This window comes from Megascapheus bottae, chromosome 30, assembly GCF_031878675.1.
Source record: "Megascapheus bottae isolate mThoBot1 chromosome 30, mThoBot2.hap1, whole genome shotgun sequence".
Taxonomy (NCBI): Eukaryota; Metazoa; Chordata; class Mammalia; order Rodentia; family Geomyidae; genus Megascapheus; species Megascapheus bottae.
In genome coordinates this window covers 8,018,028-8,038,402 of record NC_143538.1, presented here as the reverse complement: position 1 = coordinate 8,038,402, position 20,375 = coordinate 8,018,028, and positions in this window count along the sequence as shown.

Below are 20,375 nucleotides of genomic sequence, written 5' to 3'. Positions count from 1 at the left end.
TTGTGTACACGCACTGACGTAGCACACTGTACCCAGTAAATATGTACAATTAAGAGCCTCCAATTAAGTGGAAGTTCAAGCTCCCTGACCTCCTTCCTCACAGCTCACCACCCAGCACGCCCCCTGTGACCCCGGCAACCTCCTCCAGGTCAGCAAGAGTCACTGGGTACCAGGGTGATGGTACAGTGTGCAGAAATGGCCTTGGTGTGTCAACGGAGGATCTCTCTCTGGGTAAAAAACATGATACCATCTAAAAAAACCCAAAAAACTGAACATGTTAGGGTTGTGGTTCAAGCAGTAGAGCACCTACGCAGTAAGCACAAATCCTTGAGTACAAACCCAAGTGCCACCAAAAAAAAAATACTGTCAGTTCTACTCAAACTGATCGTGGTCCTTTCACAATTCCTGGCAAAGTCTCTGTAAGTTCCTTGTGGATACGATGACTCCCGTCCTCTTCCTTCTTCTTGAACGCAGAGCTTTAGACCTAACTTAGTTTGCTTGCTCACTGCCGGCCATGCTTCCAGTCTAGCATTTTGCTGATAAATTAGAGAGTGACTTGAGGACTTCTCTGTCCGGGCTATCTTCTAGCAGCAGTCCTCTAGGTCTCAGTCCTGAGTCGCTGGGATTACAGGCATAAACCACCAGTACCTGACTTTTCTTTGATATCAGCTCCTGCTTTTTACTTGGGGTGCTTCACGCACCACGAGCCCATCACATGTTTTTCTAGCCCTCACTGCGGCCTCTTCTCCAGAAGGACTTGAGGTAGGCCGGAGCTATCAGCATCACCTACCTTCTGATGGGTATGACTCAATCCAATAAGCAGAAGCCCTGAGCGTGTCTGGAGCCCACCCCAAGCCTGACCATACTCCTTAGAAGAACCTTCCAGAGAGCGGAGCCAAGCCAAAGAAAGCCAAGCAAGAGAGTGACAGCTCCTTTAGAACAGTAGAACTGCCAGGTCTACCTATGCCTGAGGGCTACTTCTTAAACTTTAATACTATGAATCAACAGCATTTTGTTTTTGTTTTCCGTGGGGTTTTTGTTTTGTTTTGTTTTTGACTTAAACCAATTGAACATGTGTTTCTATTCTTTCAGTTTTCCAAGTTCTGGCTAATCTAGCATCCCTGGACCAGGCCTACTTTCCCCCCATTCTTTCTGTAGCCAGTATAAAGAACAGAGTTTTCCTGGGGCTGTTTGGTGAGAAGAACTTTTCCACTTGCCTTAAGCCTTCAATTAAGGGCCTGTCCATTGGGAGCTTCTAGCTCTTATCTGCACAGCCACCGGCCTTGACCATCTGAGAGTCTAGCTACATTTAGCAGCCTCACACTGTGTGAGAAACACAGTGTGCTCACTTGGTCCCACTCCCAGTCCCTTGAAGCCCACACAACTATTTTTTTTCCCTGAGAAGCCACAGCCTGTGAAAACACCCTGGCTGAGGCTTCTTCCCACCACTCCAGGCTTCCAGCACCTCCGGGGAGCCCTCAGGCCTGCTGCGACCGACAGACCAGCAGTGGACATGTAAAGGAACACGTTTTGCAAGGGAGGAGAAGGTGGAGGATGGGGGTTGAGTTTTTCACTAGTCTTTTCCATACCAGGAAGAGCTGTGTACTGAGAACCAGTTTGGGTTTCAGGTCCACAGTGGTAACAAGAGGGGGAAAAAAAGTCACCTGATGGCTGAGCGTGAAAGATTTCAGGGTGTAGACTACTGAAAACATAGCTCTGCTTGGTTTTGGGGGGGATGTCTGCCACGTTGTCTTCTTGGTCAAGCCCTGGGGAAGTAAGTTCATATTTCCAAACCTCAGTGTCTCCGTCTGCGGAATGGGTGTGCAGGGCCTCGTTTGGTGACCTTGGGCAGGAAGGAAGGTCAAGCCATTCTCATGGCATTTGCTGAGAGTTTGGTGAATGGTTTCAGCAGCAGTGGTCACCCTGAGAGGCAGGGACCCTTTGGTCACTCCCATGTTACAAACAAAAGTTTGCCAGGTGGATTGTCAGAGGTGATGGATGCTTCTAGGTCCCTCTCAGGAGAGGGAGATGGTGCAGGTGAGGGGAAGCCATTCCAGGGGCTGGTGATAGAGAAGCATGGTGGGGGTGGGGACTGGCTGCTCTTCCAAACACCAAAGCAGTCCATCCACCTCCGGTGAGGATTTGGGCCTTGTGAGGGGATGGGGCGATCTGGCAGATTCATGTGAAAATTGCTGTTCCTCTCCCCGGAATGCATAGATCTGCTTTCGGCAGCTGTCCCTAGGAGACACCTGCAAGGGGATGAGGTAAAAGCGTGAGTCAGGAAGGAAAGGGGGGACCTAGATATAGGCCCTGGGAGGTATAGGGGTGCAGGGAAAGGAAGACAAATAGACACAGGGAAAAGAAGGAGAAACATGGGGGAGACAAAGACATTGATAGACCCCTTTGCAGTATAAGTGATGAGAAATGTCTAGAAATCAAGCCAAGGTTTGATGGATGTGGTACCAGGCTGGATCCGTGCCCCTGGAGCCTCCCTCCCCATTCTCCCCACTAAAACACAGCTTGCAGGGACTTGCACACAGGTGGGCAGACACAAGGTGGGACCATCGGTGGGGAGCAGAGGCGGAGGGTCTCTTGGCCTCTGCAGGGGGAGCCTCTGTCTCTCATCCAAAGGCAGCTGTTCTGGGATCAGGTAGAGAAAGGTCAAAACCCAGGTGCTGCCCTGGCTGCGTCTCGCCTCCTAAATGCAGGGAGGATGCGAAAAGCCACCAAAGCAGGACCTGCAGAGCTTCTAAGGATGCCTGGGCTGCAGGAGGCGGAGGTGGCTGGGCCCTCTCCACTGAGCCAGGCTGGACAGTTCAGTCTCAGATGTGGGGTTGGTGTACGATGTGATTGACATTGAGGGTCTGTCCAGTGTGTGTGTATCCTGCCATCCTGAGACTCCCCCTCCCCTGCTCCCTTCATATTTGGGGTTCAGGGCTGCCTTATGGGCACTGAGGAAAGGAACCTGGGGGCTAAAGAAGGAGGAGGCTCACTGTGCAAGCCCTCAGGCACGATGGGGACAGGATCTGTCCTCCAGTGTCCTTCTCTCTATGGGGACAGGGGTTGGAAGGGGAGTCATCCGTTCTAATCTATGCCTTGAGGGAGGTCTTAGGTTGCATGAGGTCAGCTGTGGAGTGCTGGGTGCTTGGCCAAGTTCATTATAGCACTGCCCTTCTGGAAAGGCTCCTGCAGCCCAGCCCAGCCCAGCCCCGGGGCTGCCTCTGCAAGGTCTGTCACTTGCCAGAGGGGCCCACCCAGCCCAGCTGAGCCCCACACCCGAGGCCAAGGCCTGGCCTACTGCTTGAGGTGACAGGGGTCCTGAGTCACCCAAGGACCTGGGCCTAGATCTGTGGGGCCCCCAGACCCCTACAACAGAGCCTCTGTCTGACTTTGCTTGGTCTGTACAGGGTTTCTGAAGATTCCAGCTAAGCCTTCTTGATGGATGAAAGAAATCATGGTATCTCGTCCAACTGGTCAGTATGTGGTGTAAATAATTTACATGGAATACAGACTGGACCAATCAGAGGCTTCCAACTAGAGGCTCAGCCAATCAGAAACCTCTCAGGATTTTAAGCTCTAGAATCAGAACCATCTAAGGTAAAGGAGAGGAGAGTGAACCCTGGTGAGTTGAATAGTCTAGTTCAAGTTGTCCTGGAGAAAAAGAAGAAAGAAATTGTGATCTACAAAAACAATTCAGCGATATAAAAAAATGACACTACGAAGAAAGAACCTCATTCCAACATTGCTTCATGGAAAATGATCATGAAATGATATTACTATGGTGGAATTAACTCTAGAAAATGCTTTCTTCTCCCAAAACTCACCAATATTGAAATGATTTTTGGCTAATTTTTTATAATATTTACAAACATAGAGTCAAAAGGCTCTTGGGGTTGAGATGGTGAATTCAAGATATTCTTAATTCAAGAAACATGCCTAATCTTACCCTGGCTCTTCTTTAGCTCCCACCCTCTACTCCTCTGAGACGTTACCATATAGGGTTTCTTCTGAATACAAGATACAAATAGCATATTATTCTTGACTCTTTTTAAAGCAATGCTTTCAGCAAGGCTACTTAGCAACTCCTGATTAGCTTCTTTCAAGTTACTTATGTCCTTCAGTCATCAGAAATAAAGTGTAACTGCTCTTAAGTGGTTCTAGAATTCCAATTTTCCTCTTCCTTTTTTTTTCCTTCTCCCACCTTGGCCCACTTCCCAAGCTTATGCTCCTGTAAAATGAAACTACATGATCTGAGCATGGAGGCACCTACCTGCAATCTCAGCTCTCGGGAAGCCAGCTTGGGCTGCCCTGTGAGATTATCTAAAAAAATTAACGTGTATAATATCTTCATGATCATCATGCCATGTGTTCTGAGTATGAGAGGACATTCCCCAGGACTTCTCCGTGCCAGCCTCCCCCTGGTTCTCTCTTGGCCCCATTATCCAGGGGCTGCCTCATTCCCAGTCATGGAGGGAGAATACTGTTAACATTGGAGACATTTTTATGAGCTGCCTGTGAAACACAGCTTTTTATGAACGTTGAATTACGAACTCAGAATGAAATAAACTGCACAAAAACCCAAAGGTAATAATATTCAACACGGATCAAATTCGTTACTTCCTTTATGATTTTACTCCTCTTGAGTTTCTTTAGGTTTAGATCCATGACAGAAAGACCATAATAGAATGCATCATAAAACAATGCCCACCTTGACTCTGTGTCCAATGATGTCAAATTGGCAGGCGCGTTTACACCCTGAGAATTGGCAAATGCTATACATCAGGACATCCTTCACCGCCCCTGCTCCCCCGACCTCCACAGCTGTCCCTGGGAGTTCTGGCTCTGGGTCTCTTCCCATTCCCGCTCCATGAGGTAGCAATGGGTGGCTCTTCCTTCCACCTCCCAGACAATTATGCTTGATATACTGCTCCAGCTGTGGTGTTCACTGCCATCAGCATTGAGCTTCCAGGATGCTTGCAATTTGTGTATATATGTGCCAGTAGTGGGGCTTGAACTCAGGGCCTGAGCACTGTGCCTCACTCAAGGCTGGTACTCTACCACTTGAGCCACACTTCCCCTCCCTGGCTTTTTGGTGGTTAATTAGAGATAAGAGTCTCATAGACTTTCCCGCCCGGGCTGGCTTAGAACCATGATCCACAAATGTCAGTTCCCTGAATAGATAGGATCATAGCCACTAGTTCCTGGCAAAATTCTTGCCGTTTAAACACACCTGCCTCTCTATGAAAGACTGATCCAGGACCCCATGCAGGCACACAAGTCTGCAGTGCTGCAATTCTTGTAGAATATCACAGTATTTGTCTAGGACTTTCTCTTCTGGGATATCTCTAGATCTGTCTGCATATATGCATAACATGAATGCTTTCCAAATCATTGTGTCACAGTCTCGTGACATTGCTGAAGGAATTCTGACAAGAAAATGTCTGAACCTAGTTAGTACATAGTTTTCTTGTTCTAATACTTTCCATCCTTCGTTGGCTGACTGTGGGTGTAGAGCCTGTGGGAGGGATGGTCAACTGTATTCTGCCTAATTAGGGCTTAAAGTACATGCCAGCTTCATGAATGCCACTCTGAAATGAGCAAATGCTTTACAGACTTTCTTTCTGTCTATTCTCATCCCCTTCCTTTTTTTTTTCTTTTCTGCTCCTGGGGCTTGAACTTGGCCTGGGCACTGTCCCTGAGCTCCTTTTGCTCAAGGCTAACACTCCACCAGCTGAGCCACAGCACCATTTCCGGCTTTTTCTGTAATTAATTGGAGATAAGAATCTCACTTGCACTTTCCTTCTCAGGCTGGCTTCGAGCCACAGTCCTCAGATCTCAGCCTCCTGGGTAGCTAAGATTAAAGGTGTGAGCCACTCACGCCCGCCCTGTCCTTATCTTTTAATGTCATTTATAATTCCCCGCAAATAAAATCAAAATATCTCAACTTACTCATATTTATAGGCATCAGAAATCTAATGTTAAAAACCCACGGTGTGGGCAGCAGATGGAGGAAACAGGCACCTGTGACTCATGCCTTTTAACCTAGCCACTCAGGAGGCCAAGATCTGCAATCATGATTTTGATGCCAGCAAGAAGTTGGAAGTGGAGATACGACTCGAGTGGTAGAGCCCCAGCTTTGAGTAGGAAAAAAAAAGCCAAGTAAGAGCACACACAAACACACACACGCACACACACACACACACACACACACACACACACACACACACACACACACAAATCCAGAGTAGGGAAGGGTAGCAGAATCAGTCCATCAGTTTCAGAGTGAGATTTGAAAATGAACAATAATAATAATAATAATAATGTTCCCAAACTGTAAAGTATTCATGGACAACTTAAGTTTGAGATGACAGACAACTATCCACAAGACATCCCCTACGCCACTCCCAGGGTAACTGAATTAAAAACAAAAAAAAAAAGCCTGGTCTCTAAGCAGCCAGCTTAATGTACTTCCTTCTCCCTGGGCTCCCAGCTTGCTTGGCCACACAAGGCAAATAAAAACCCCATTTGGAAAATCAATTCTTTCCCACGTGGCCCTGCAGTCAATGTGATTTACGAAACACACAAATCCTGTTCCCAGCTTGGAAGTCACAACTGTACACCTGAGAGGGAAACTGAGGTCAGGGAGATGGCCTGCCTCTATATGTAGGACCTTGATCTGGCTTCTTGAGATTCAAAATACATTCCATCCAAAAGCAGTTGATATACTCACTTGGGGCAAAAGGGGGATTCATAAATTCAGCTCCCAAAGCTGTCAGGTCCCTGCAGGAGATTTGAGAAGGACCTAAAGTCAAAGCATAAACCAGGTTTCTTTCCACATGGTTTGATTGTGGAGACTAGAATTTCTACTTTGTATTTCTCTGATTTTTTTTCTCCCAAAGCTCTAGGATATGGGAAGATCTGGTGTTTCTTTTATAATTTGGATGGGGAATATTATTTTCTCATTGTTGTTTATTTTTGGGGATTGAACTCAAGGTCTTACACTTGCTAGGCCTTGTCGCATCACCACCAACACCCCTTTTTGCCCCCCAACAAACAAGACAAAAAGAAAAAAAATAGCAATGAAGAAAAAAAACCTTCTAGTTTCCATTTCCTGGAATTTCATTTCAATAAATATTATTTTATATGATCAATGGTACAGAGGCATTGCAACTTTGTGTTCTTCTCCTAGAAATGTCTTCCTTTGATCTCCCTGTGTGAGAATGTACATTCCCAGTTTTTAGACCTAGCCTTCACATATGAGAGAAAGCATGTGCTGTTTGTCCCTCTGAGCTTGGCTTACCTGACTTAACATGGTTTGTTCTAGGTCCATCCATTTCCCTGCACATGACACAAAAGTATTCTTTCTAATAGCTCTGTAAAATTCCATTGTGTATAGGTACCACATGTTTTAGATCCACTCATCTATTGAAGGGCATCTGGACTGTTTCCATGACTTGGCTATTGTGAATAATAGTGCAGCAATGAACATGGATGTGCACATATAAATAGCATCCTTAATGGCAGGGAAGTGTTGACATGGTTCACTATTTCCAACTTCACCAATCAGTGCAGAGAACCTGGTCCCATCTCCTCTGTGCCAGGTACCACTAAGCATCAATGCAATCTCAGCTCTAACCTTGCTGGTTAGCCATGCTGGGTTTTTTTTTTTTTTTTCTCACAGACTGGGGTATCAATTTGGCCAGCAAAAAGTATATTCACCTACCAGATTCTCTAGAAGCTTGACAGCCTGTGTTGTCGCTCTAGAGGATCAGATAAAGAGGAAGACCTGATGGAGAAGTCCTGTGCTTGCTCTCTGTCCAGCCTGCCTTGATCTATAGCAGGATCATGATTCAAGACAAAAAGAGGGAGAACCCCATTTCAACCTATCAGTTATGCAGAAGGCACAGTTAGGAAGATTAAGAAGTTAGGGGGAAGAAAACCCATAGGATCTTAGCTGAAAGATAATTAAGCCCCCCCCCCTCAAAAACAAGTAGGAGCTAGAAGCACGAATCAAGTACTGAGTACTTAACTAGCAAGTGCGAGGCCTGAGTTCAAACCCTAATACAGAGAGGGGCTGGTGTAGAGAGAGAAATAAAGTAAGTTGTTTTGTTCACCTCCTTTAAACCATCATAAACACCTGTCCAGCAAATTGCTAGGGATCTGAAACTCTAATTAATGCCTCTTCATTGCTACACAGTATTTGGGGGAGGTTGGCAGTCAACCCCCTATCCACAACAACCCAACTCTGGGACTCAGACCCAGGAATTAGCCAACTGGTTTATCCTCAGTGACAGGAAAGAGTCAATGGATAGAGTGGCATTTCTTCCTTCACAAGCAAAGCCTGCAGAACTCTGGTCCCACTTGCCAAGGTCAAGGGCAAATGTATCGCTTGTCCCTCATCCAGATGACAATACAATGCTGAGCCTAGGACAATTAGAGGCTATAGTCACCAACTCTCACTTCTGCCCCAGAGCTGAGTATGAATGACCCTGCCTTCTCCCCATCCCAGTGAGCTGGGGGGGGGGGGGGGAGGAGGAGGGAGGGAGTGCAAGCGCAGGCGTGCAGGGCCTCCTGGGCTGAGACCCTGGGAGGAAGTGGGCGGAGCTGGCCAGGTGTTGGCTCTTCTCCATCCACCGCTGCTTGACGCAGGCCTCCAGGTGGGAACTGCAACATCCTGGCGTCTTAGGGACCTGTCCAGAGATCCAGATGTTTGGCGTGCATAGCCCCCAAACCTGGGTGATTGAATCTGACACTTTTTTTTTAAATAGCATGTAGGCACAGCTGTCCAAAGGAAGTTCATTTATATTCCTTCCTTCCCTGCTGGCCCTGGTGTGCTCTGAGTTCCGATTCCAAGCAACCTTTGGCAGCTCATTCTTCTAGTGTTACCCTGGGAAAGACCCAAGAGTCTCCTCTCCCCCCCCTACACCTCCTCTGTTTCAGGCTCATAAGAAACAGGGGTGGGGGACACTGAGAACCTAGCTTGTGGAAGAGTGGGGATCCTGCTGTGGATTGGGGTTCTGCTAGACAATCTTTGTGGTGGTGCTCCATTCTAAACAGAGCTGGTTGTAGAAACCCCAGGGCACTGCTTTTATGTTGGGGGTGGGGGGAGGGGGAGAGGAACCTCTGAACCCATAAGAGATGTGGGAGAGGAGCCTTGTTTCTTTCTTACTCATGCTTTTCCCAAACAGTCCACCATCCCAGGGCGGGGGCCCAGCCTGGCCCTGCGGGCGGACCACCAGCCATTCCGGAACACACCGGGCTGCACTCTGCACCTCTGTGGCCCTTCCCTCTTCCATGGAGGCCTCTGAATCTTCACTGTGTTTTGTGGCTCCATTCCAACCTCCCTTCCTCCCCACGGCCTCTCTTGAGTCCCCAGTAGAGCGATTGCTCATCTTTCCTGAGCCCATGGAGGCGTGTCTCAGCTAGCTGGTCTCCCAGTGGACTGGAGCAGGGCCCATCCATTTCTGTACCTTCCGCCCCCGCCCAGACCCAGATAACAACACTTGCTCGGCAGAATTTTGTTAAAATATAACACACACACACACACACACACACACACACACAATGTCTGAGGCTCTAAGGGGACCGGGCTATTGGGGACAGCATCCAAGGGCTAGCTGGGCCAGCTTGGAATTCCAAGAGATCAATCTACAAGAGAATACAAGAAAGCACTGCTCTAGTGATGCATCAGAGCCTGAGCAAACTGGCCACATCCAGCCCAGGAGATCTGGGTTCGCATCTGGAACCATCCCTCTAGCCCTTGTTCCCAAGCCGCCTGCCCTGTCACTGCAGCCAGGCCACTCATCACCTGACTTCTATGTCTACACCTGTGGACTCTTCTCCGCCCTTGGACTTGACTTAGTGGACCACATCTCTGCTTTAAATTTACACCATGCATGTTGTGCTAGCTTCCTTTGTAACTTTGTGGGTGTGTGTGGGGCCGGAGGAGGTAGAATCCTAATGTGTAGCCAGGACTGAGAAACTATCAGAGGGGTTCCTCCGCCCCCTCCCTGGGGTGCTCTTCTTTGAGCAACCATTAAGCACGGTCAACATGATTTTCCTCTCTGTGCTCCTGTTCTTCTGGTAAGAAACCAAAACCCTGGGGTTCTACATGTTGTGCTTCTGTATTCAGGTGCATGGAATAGGATTCCGGCACCTTCCAGGCGCCATGTTGCCTTCCTTCCCCAACCACCCAGGATGGGGTGAAGTCAGCAACCTTGGGAATGCATGAGCCTCAGCTTCCCTCAGGCACAACTGCACAAAAACTGGCTGTCGGGATGACATGGGCAGCCTTGACCTCTGAGCAGTGGAGTGGTTGGGGTGGCATTGGTATGAAGTGGGGCCAGCCTCCCCCAGCTCCATGTGGACTTGCAGTATGTGCCAGGGCAGGGAGGATGAGGGGCCGACCTGGTTACTTTTCCATTCTCTCTCCCGCTGTACCTCCTTTTGGCATCTGGTGATGCTTAGTCTTTAGCTTATCGGAGGAGGTTTCTGGGTGGTTAGGGAGGACTCATCTCCCTTGGGTTTTTCCCTAGCAAATTCTGGAAACTCCCTCCCTGTTTTCCTTCTGAGAAACTCCAGAGTCATCTCTGCCAGGCTCTACCAGCCCTGAAACAGGCCCAGAACAGGGATGAGAAGAGGAAGAAAAAGAAGGAAGGGAGGGAGGGAAGGAGGGAGGGAAGACAGGGATAGCCTCTCTTGGCGGCCCACCTGCCCGCCTCTGTCTTCATTCACTCAGTCCCGGTCTTCTGTGGGAAAGCAAGTTCATCGTGCTTGAAAGCTTACTGCTGTGTTTGTGTGGACGCCAGAAGGCACTCCCTGGGCACAGCATGACTTTTATTAAGGTCCCACATTCCCTTTACTTACAGGCAGCAAAGTCCAAAAGTGGCTCAAGCCTGTATTCCTATCTTCTTGTAGCTCTTTTAGAGGCAGAGATAGGGAGGATCAGGGTTTAAGGCCACCCTGGGTATAAAAGTTCAAAAGATTACATCATAACTAATGGTTGGTCATGTTTGTGCATTTCTATAGTCATCCCCTGTAATTAGGAAGCATAAGAGGAGGATCACAGTCCAAAGCTGAACTAGATACAAGGCAAAACCCTACTTTCAAGATCATCCGTGCAAAATGAGGTCTGGTGGTATGGTTCAAGTGGTAGAGCACCTGCCAAGCAAGTTGGGGGGACCTGAGTGAAAATCACCAGAATGGCAAATGAACAAACAAAAAAAATAAAACCAAAAATAAAAGTAAAATCAACCACATAAACAGGATATGGAGGTCTATGGAAGTACCCAAGCTTCATACCCAAAGGAAGGATCAACCATACTGGGCAATTGTCCCAGAGGTCAAATGGATGGTTGGGGGTATGTTAAGGGAGGAGACAGAAAAAGGGGGTGGCCCAGAGTGGCTGAGAGTAAGGGGAAAGCAAAATCAAGTTTTAGTACTTGCTCAGAGGGACAGAGGAGAATGACCACGTCTGTGGGAGCTCCCACAGGGGAGCAGGCAGGACGCTAGGAAGAGGCATGAGCCCAGGGCAGGCCTGGGTGAGCTGAGAAGAGCAACCTGGAGGGCATGCAGGCAAGGCCAAATGAACTAAGAGTTAAGAGAAATGAATTGTTCTGTGGACAGAACCTGGTATTTGTGGAATAAAACCCCCGGCTTCCCAGGGACCAGGAACAACCACAGCTCGAAACCCACAGCATCTGTAAAGACTCAGTCAATTTGGTCATGTCAGCTGAGGTCCCAAGAAGACGGGGTTGGGAGTGGATACAGGGTAAGTGCTGCTGGAATCCTCCGATGATGCCCACCCCCTCCAAAACCAAGACTCAGGGGTTTGCAGAGGATATAATTGCTATCGAAGGAACAGCGGTTTCTGCTCTGTTTGTGCACTTCAGGCATTCTGTGTAGGCTCTCAGTGAACAGAAGATTCCCAGCTGGGAACCTGATGCTTTCAGACTTATAGAGGAAGTGGTGATGATCCTGAAGAAGACTAATATTCTTTGATAAGAAATCCAGTCATCCTTGGATTCTTTCCCCTTGAGCGTGTGTGTGTGTGTGTGTGTGTGTGTGTGTGTGTGTGTGTGTACATGCACACTTGAACTTGAACTCTAGGCCTTACACGGTCTCACCTAAGGCTGGTGTTCTACCTTTTGAGTGATACCTGTACTTTCGTCTTTGAGGAGCTTTTTGGCCTGAGCTGGCTTCAAACTGTGATCCTCAGATCTCAGTCTCTTACGTAGCTTGGATTACAGGCATGAGCTCCTGACTCCCAGCTTTTCTTTTTCTTCTTGGAAACATTTCCATGGAGGCTGGAGAAAGATGGCTCAGTGGAAGACTACTTGCTTAGCATGTGCAAGGACCTGAGCTCCATCCCCTGGAGAGCCAAACTGTGGTTTAACTGTACAGGTTTGTGGATTGGATGTGACAATCCTAGGTGTGTAGATACTGTACAATGGTCACAGAAGGACGATTAGCATATTAGAATTCTCCTTGTCAAATATTATTTCTGTGTGTTGGGGAATTTCTTCTGACTCTTCCAGTTATTTTGAAATATCATTATCTTATCATCCTGTAGATGTCAGCACATAGAATCCTCCTTTTCCTCTTCCTCCTCCTCCTCCTCCTTTTCTTCTTCCTCCTCCTTCTCCTTTTCCTCCTCTTCCTTTCCTCCTCCTCCTTCTTTTCTTCCTCTTCCTTTCCTCCTCCTCCTCCTCCTCATCTTCCTCCTCCTCCTCCTCCTCCTCCCCCCTCCTCTTCCTCCTTCTCCTGTTCTTCCTCATCCTCCTCCAAGGAATTAAGAATGGCGTGTGTGTGTGTGTGTGTGTGTGTGTGTGTGTGTGTGTGTGTGTGTGTGTGTGTATGTGTAGGGTGTCCATTGATGCCCACCTGCCCTTAGCTTGCCTGAAACAAGCAGGGCCCCCACAGCTAGGGTCTAATAACAGTCACTTGTAACCTCTCTGCTTTCAGTCTCCCCTGGGTCTTCGGGAAGCCACCCTCAAGGCACCAGGGGACACAAACATTGTCGAGCCATTCAGCTGGAAAGTTTGGGCCCCCAGTCCCCCCCCCCCGCATCCCCAGTCACCATGGATGGAGATCAGACGCCGAGCCCTTCCCTCTGACACACAATCCCACAGGCTTGTTTTTCAGGGCAGACAATCAGCCACTGTCTCCACCTGCTAGGCCGCTCCTCGGCTGCCTGCCATGGAAGATGCTAGACTCAGAGAAGATAGGTGCTCAGAACCTTTCCCAGCATCTCAGTCTCCTGGGCTTGAGGTGGGAGGGTGGCGAAGCCCTTGGGAAATGTCCTTGTGTGGCAGTCACTTTCCACCACGCATCAAAGGCAGCCAGGTTTCCAATCCATTTGCCCTTCAAGTTCCCTGCCCAGGTTTGTTTCAGGGTCCAGCCTCACAGATAGAAGAGTTTCTCAGGATACCCAAATAAGGCAGAGCAAGCCAGGCCATGGATGGAACCACAGCTGAACAAGAAAACAAAGCAAAATAAAGAGGAGGAGGGAGGGAGGGATCATGTAGTCTTTGAGCTTGTTCCGAGCTGCGGAGACACGGGACTCCAGTCTCCAGGAAGGGGGCTGGGAGAGTGTGGTGAGCCATTCTACCTTGCCTGGTGGCTCTGTGGTTTCATAGAGACGGCTGCCAGTGGCCATTTTGCATTGGGATTTAGTAGCAGAAGAGCAAATGAGGTCATGAGGTGCGATGATACAGAAGTTTCCAGAGCAGAGCTTTCCCAGCTTTGCTAGCCTGGGCCTATAGACCCACATCTGGAGGCAAGGATGACTTGTGAATTCTGGAGGCACAGTCAATGGGGTGGGGAGGAGAGGTTCTTGGTTAAGTGTGGTTGTCTGCTATGGTGAGACCAGAAGCTCCCTGCTACCTCCCGGAGTGAGCAAGACCTCTCAAGACTCTGACCTCTCTCTCCCTTCCTACCAAGAAAAAAGACCTACTGATTCCATTAAGAAGTTCCTGTTGTAGCTAGTGGCTCACACCTATAATCCCAGTTACTCAGGAGGCCAACATCTAAGAATTGTAGTTCAAAGCTAGCCTGGGCAACAAAATCCATGAGACTCTTACTTCTCAATAAACAACTCAGAAAAAAAGCCAGAAATGGCACTCAAGTCCTAGAGCCTTAGCCTTGAAGCTCGGGTATTGTGAGCACCTCAGCACTAAGTTTAAGCTCCAGGGCTGGCATAAAAAGAAGAAAAAAGCAAGAAAGAACTTCCCATCCTGGTGTCTGTTTAAGCCATAGTACCCTCTCTCCTCAGCTTAAAGCAGAACTCAGAAATATTCACTAGTCCATCACAGGCTAATTCCACGTGAGCTGTCAGCCTCCTGTGTCCCTAAAATGCAGCCCCAGGCCCACCTCTAGCTGGAGGTGCTCAGAGGCCACTGGGTGGAAAGAGGGCTATGTTTCCCACATGGGCTGCTTATGTCGAAGGCTGTAGGTGCTTTAGGATAAAGATATTACCATTATCTTAGTGTATAAAGATGCTTCACCAACCAGGAATGTGTGAGTCTGAGTTTCCATCCTTGAATTCTATGTGAACCTCGACAGTACCATTTCCTGTCAATTATTTGAACCCCAGTTCACCTATCCAGGAACACTATGAACACACACACACACACACACACACACACACACACACACCTGTTAAACATGTACCTCTGAGCTAAAGTGTGTTTATCCGTTTCCCCCAGCCAGGTATCAAATGTCCACTTCACAGTCCATGGAGGACCTGGTGAAGAGCTGCCCGGGGGGTTTGCTTCCCATTTAATTGGAGTGAGTTTGGAAGCAGATGGCCAGTGTGCAGGGAGATGTGGATGACAGCTCGGGGCCTCTGACCACTGAGGCTGGAAATGTGGAAAATAAAAGCAAGACTCCATCCCGGGCTAATCCATTAGGTCTTCTGTCTCCTGCTCGAGGTGGCATCTCTCTTAGATAAGTACCTTTGGTACAAAAAGAATAGGCATAAAATGGGAAGTGTTCTGTTATCCAGCCAGATGCCAACAAGGCCTAGAACACTTCCTCTGAAGAAATCCTAGTGTAGGAGTGCAGAGCTCCCTGCTTGTTTCTGCTGGGGCTCAGCTTGGGGGACTCTGGAAAACATAGATCCATCAGCTGCCTCAGGGTAACTGGAAGTTAGCTTGGGATTGGCTCATCTTTAGTGCTTGCATGGGGCCAGTATATTGCTAGTAAACAGAGAGGGGGGGAGGAAGGAGAGAGAGACATCTTGAGAAGGAGCATGTTAGGGAGAGAAACAATTCAGTGCATATAAAATATTTTAACCTGGGTACTGGTAGCAAATGCCTATAATCCTAGCTATTCAGGAGGCTGAGATCTGAGAATTGTGGGCTGAAGCTAGCCCAGGCAGACAAATCTGAGAGACTCTTATCTCCAATGAACCAGTTAAAAAAAAGAGATACAAAGGTGTGGCTCAAGTGGTAGAGTGCCAGCCTCAAGGAAAGAAAAAAAAGCTGAGCCAGAATGTAGGATCTTGAATTTAAACTCCAGTACTCGTGCACACATGCACGTGAACACACACACACACACACACACACACACACACACACACACACACGAGCTTGAGCTTGGGAATTTATTGAATTTATTGTATTTTTATGATTCAGATTAGACTTGTAGTCCCTTGATGTAAGTAAAATGTTGTGTGTACACAGATTGAATCAGAGTGTAATAATCTCTTGGTCTCTCTCACTCTGAGGATTAGGATCAGCTTCTACCAGCACCCTGAAGAAGATGGTCTCACTACGGCTTTGACTCTGCTGTCAAAGGTGGTGGTGATGGTATGAGGGTCTGATCCCCGTGCCTCTCTTACCTTTGATGGCTGAGTATACATTTGGTTCGTGTTGTCCTGAAATCCAGTGTTTCCCATTGCACGTAGTTGAACCAACTTTGTCACTATATTTTTCACTGACTACACTGCATCTCCCATTAACTAGCAATAAGCTGGGCTGGAATATGGCTCAAGTGGTAGAGCACTAGCCTTGAAACAAAAAGCCAAGTGAGAGTGTGAGGCCTTGAGTTCCAATTCCAGTACTAGCACTTGTATAGACACAGACACACCAAAGGAAAGAAAAGAAAAATGTCCTTAAGAATGCTTAATTACCCAATATTTATTGATGGATATAGTTTATAAGACTTATCAAAAAATTGTTGCGGGCATTTGACACCTAAAATTATGATGGTCACATTTCTTGAGTGTAATTAGGTATATTTTACAGCATTTTGCATTGTTTACAAAGAGGCAGTGGAGAAGAAAGATTTTCTGTCTGAATTAATGACAGGGAGAGCAACACAGACATCTTTTGGTTTGGGAACTGGCATTTGGACCTAAATTGTCCAATTATCTGGGTCATCAGCCTTGCGTCTGATTTACGCTGATGCTTTCTGGGCCCGAGCCTTTGATTGACACCAGGAGGCTGAAACTGGAGTGGGAAAGAGGACAATCCTTCCCTCCTCCATGGCTGCCTTGGAGTTTCATTGGACCAAGATGCTTAGGGCGAGTTCTTATCTTTCCAGATGAGTTCACAGTAGGGGTGTTACACAGGGAGCTCAAACTCTCAGTGAGTACTGAAGAACAGAGCCTGTGATTCTAGCTAGTTGAGATCTGAGAATCTCAGTTTGAAGCCAACCTGGGGAGCAGAGGGTGAGGCAGGACGGGACATCCATGAGACTCTTACTTCCAGGAAAAAGCTGGAAGTGGAGGTGTGGCTCAAATGGTAGGTCAGTACCCTGGAGTGAAGAACCAAGCAAGAGTAAGGCCCTGAATTCAAGCCACACACACACACACACACACACACACACACGACCAGGTGATTTGGGGTGCCCAGCTCAGATTTGCCAACTCCTCAAAGAGAATGAGTTCTCAGTAAAGACTTCTTCTGGTGGGCACAGTCCTATCCAGACCTGGCATTTGGGTATCCTGGGTTAAGTGGACAAGTGCTGTAAAAGAGAGTAGAAAAACTACTAGTCCACATCCATCAACATCTCAGACTGACACATGGCTGGTCACTCTGTCCATGGCATCCCTCCCGCATCCAGTATTGTAGGATCAGGCATTGTTTCCTTTCCAGGTATCTTTAGGGATTATCATTCTTGGAAACATTTTATATGAAAAAGGTTCACATCTACTGGAAAGTAGAGAGACTGGCTGGATAGACCCACATATGCAAAGCATCAGTTTCCACAAGTATTTAGTCAGGGATAATTTTGTTTCATCTCTAACCCTGGCCTTTTCAACATCCCCCCCGTCACCCCCACATGTTGAATTATTTCAAAGCGAACCCCCAGCCATCATACCATTTCATCTGTAAATATTGAAGTAAATCAATTCAGAAAGTTAGAATTGTTTTTGAAAAGATATAAGCACGGCCTCATTACTATATGAAATTTTTAAACAAGAAGTTATAAGAACCATTGAATATTTGGGATTCCTCACAAACACATGTCTTGGATTGGGTAAGGGAGGAGACAGAACAAGGCTCCAGAGTCCAGGATGGAGCCAGCCTTGCTGGCAACCAGCTTACAAGTCTCCTGATGTTGACCGCTTGCCTTGCCTGTGATTGGCAGATGCCTCTGGTTCTGTACCAATCATCTGCCTGGTCTCAGGAAAGTCTTGAATTGATCATTAGTGCAACAATGTCCTCACCAATGGAACAAGGTGTCAGATGCCTTAATTATTTTGCCATCAACAGGGGTCATGCCGATGACAATATTTGTCAAGTATCCATTTCATCATAGGAGCCCAGGATTATGATCTTGACTCTGATTTGAAACTAGATGATATCCCTGGTGATTTAGCATCTGACCTCAGTTTGTTCCCTGCCTTCCCAGGCAAAGGTTGTTCCTGTCTCTGCTTTTACTTTCAAACTGCTATACCAGTACATTGGAAGTGTCTTGTCGCCAGCATGCGGTGAGATTATGACCTTTAACCCACTCTGGAAATCCCTAGCAGATTTAGACCATTTATATTTAGTGTAATCTTGATGTGTAAAGCTTAAGACTCTGTCTGTTTGTTCTCTTTGCTTTTCTTACAGATTGCTTAAAACACTTTACAGATACCATGGTCTGAATATGAGGGGTACCCCACTGGGTCTTATATTGGGGAGTTGGGGTGGGGGCTCATAGCCAGTTCTTGTGTTTCTGAGAAGTGATCAGGTCCTGAGAGCCTGACCTAATCAGTTGGTTGATTCATCCCTTAATAGATTGCTAATATGATCACGTAATTGGTGGATAGGACTCCTGGGAACAAATCCTTGTGGGTTTCCTTGCCCTCACCTCTTCCTGTGTCCCCAGCAAGGTGAAGGTGTTATGTCCCACCTCCTGTCATCATGATGTTCTGCCTCACTCTGGGCCAGAATCAGCAGCATAGAGAGTTATGCGCTGACACAAATGACTCCTGCCTCCAGCAAATCAGGTCAAAACACGGTGGAGAGTCATCCTCTCCCCTTCATCCCTCATTTTGGGGCAGACTTTTCTTTGTGGGAAAAACCTCTCTTCAGCAACAGAGTTCCCCATGATAATTAATGTACAGCGGCAGATTTTTCCATCTGCAAAATGGCAAATTCCAGAATGGGGTTAGTAACATGGCTAATTTAGATGGGCAATGTTAGGTAGTATGTAATCAGATGGCCGCAGATAAACCTGGGCAGTCAGCTCCTGAGGGGGGAAAAAAAAATCCTGATTTGTGCCTGTGATCTCTTAAAGATTGTCTCCTGGCGCTTTAGAGGCAAGATAGGGGCTTACTGATTGCTAGTGACCCAAGTTGTGGAAGGATTTCCCTCCCCACTTCTGTCCTGGCTGGGACCCTAGTGTGTCTGAGTATTGCCCTGGCCAGGTAGGAGGCCTGCACTGGTAGAACACAGGTATCCTGTGTGAGGACACAGAGCTGTGTGACTGTACGCCGAGACAACAACCAGCCCTCAGTGGTGTAGGAGAGGTAAGGAATTAAGCAATTGAAATTGTTCTGTGCAGGGGGCACAGTGGGTACCTCTGTGCTGGCCCTGAGGATGGACTCCTGGCTAGCCTCCTGAGCAAGTCACTAAGGCATGGGAATAATCACAGAAAAGCCAGAGGTGCCATGGTTGGCTAATGGGTTGGTATTGGGAAAGGGTAAGGCCTGGCACTGAGCTCTGACTGTGAGAATTCACCCAGAAGGGCAGAGAGAAAGCGGGGGGCAGGGGGCGAATGTGGTCCTCCCTTCTTTGGCAATGCAACTACACACAGCAAATGCTCCACCGGCTTCAAAGCCCTCTGTCCTCAGCTCTCTGTCCATGAGACCTAGGGAACCTTAGAACAGAATGCACAGCAAGGGGCAATGGTTGCCAGGAGAGCTCCAGAGGCCAAAGACAGCAGAGAAGCATGCAGCCCAGGTGCTGCTATCTAGAAGTGGACAGAGAGGCATAGGCAGGGAACAAGAAGTGGGGTGCCATAATGGCTGATTGACGGGTTAGAGGAGGAGGATATATAAAGCATCTCTTTAGACTGTACTCCATGGAGTCCCAGCTTTGTAGGACACAGAGGCAAATGTCTTGGGAGAATCTGTTCACCTTATCTGATTTCTTCCCAACTGATAGAGAGCACAGTGGCAGTACAAAGTTCCCTGATAACTCTGATACTTCTAGAACCTCACAGAATCCTTCTAGGATACACTAGAACTTCTAGAACCTTCTAGAATACTTCTAAAAAGACTTCTCACCAGCACTGGCATTCTGAAAGCTTCTCCAGTTTTTCAGTATTCTCAGACGTCACTCATTAGTGACAGATTACATAGACCTACGTTAGATTTCCTGGAACAGGTGGAGTCATTTTTGGAAATCCATTAGCATTGCATTAGCTAGATTCAGAATGTTGTCATTTGAGTGACGCTCTTTGTTCCAGAAATACATATCAAACAATTAGTTCCTGATAGCTGTCTTTGCTCTCTCACTTGCTTCCCCTATGTCTCCAACACCTTTCCCTCCAGAAATCACTCAAAAACGACTCTAGAAACAACATGGCAAAATTTCTCAGTAGAGAGTCCCCAGACTACCACTGAATCTCAGAGCTTCATTGTAAAGGTTGAAGAAATAATGCTAAAAAGCAGGACCAGAAGGCCAATAGGTGATGTTTTGTTTCACTTAAACACATTTTGTTGGTTGGCAATGCAGGATTTGGACTCAGAATCTTGGGTTTGCTGTGCTGACAGTCTCCTGTAGAGAGCTATGCCTCTGGCCCTCTAAAAGCCTTTTAGGAATCAGCACAGAAGCCACGGGAAAAGTCAGATTTCATCATTGTGTTTAAAGATAGTCTCACACCGGTGGCCAATTATAACAAGAGGCAGGAAAGAACATGAACTTGAACAAGTCTCC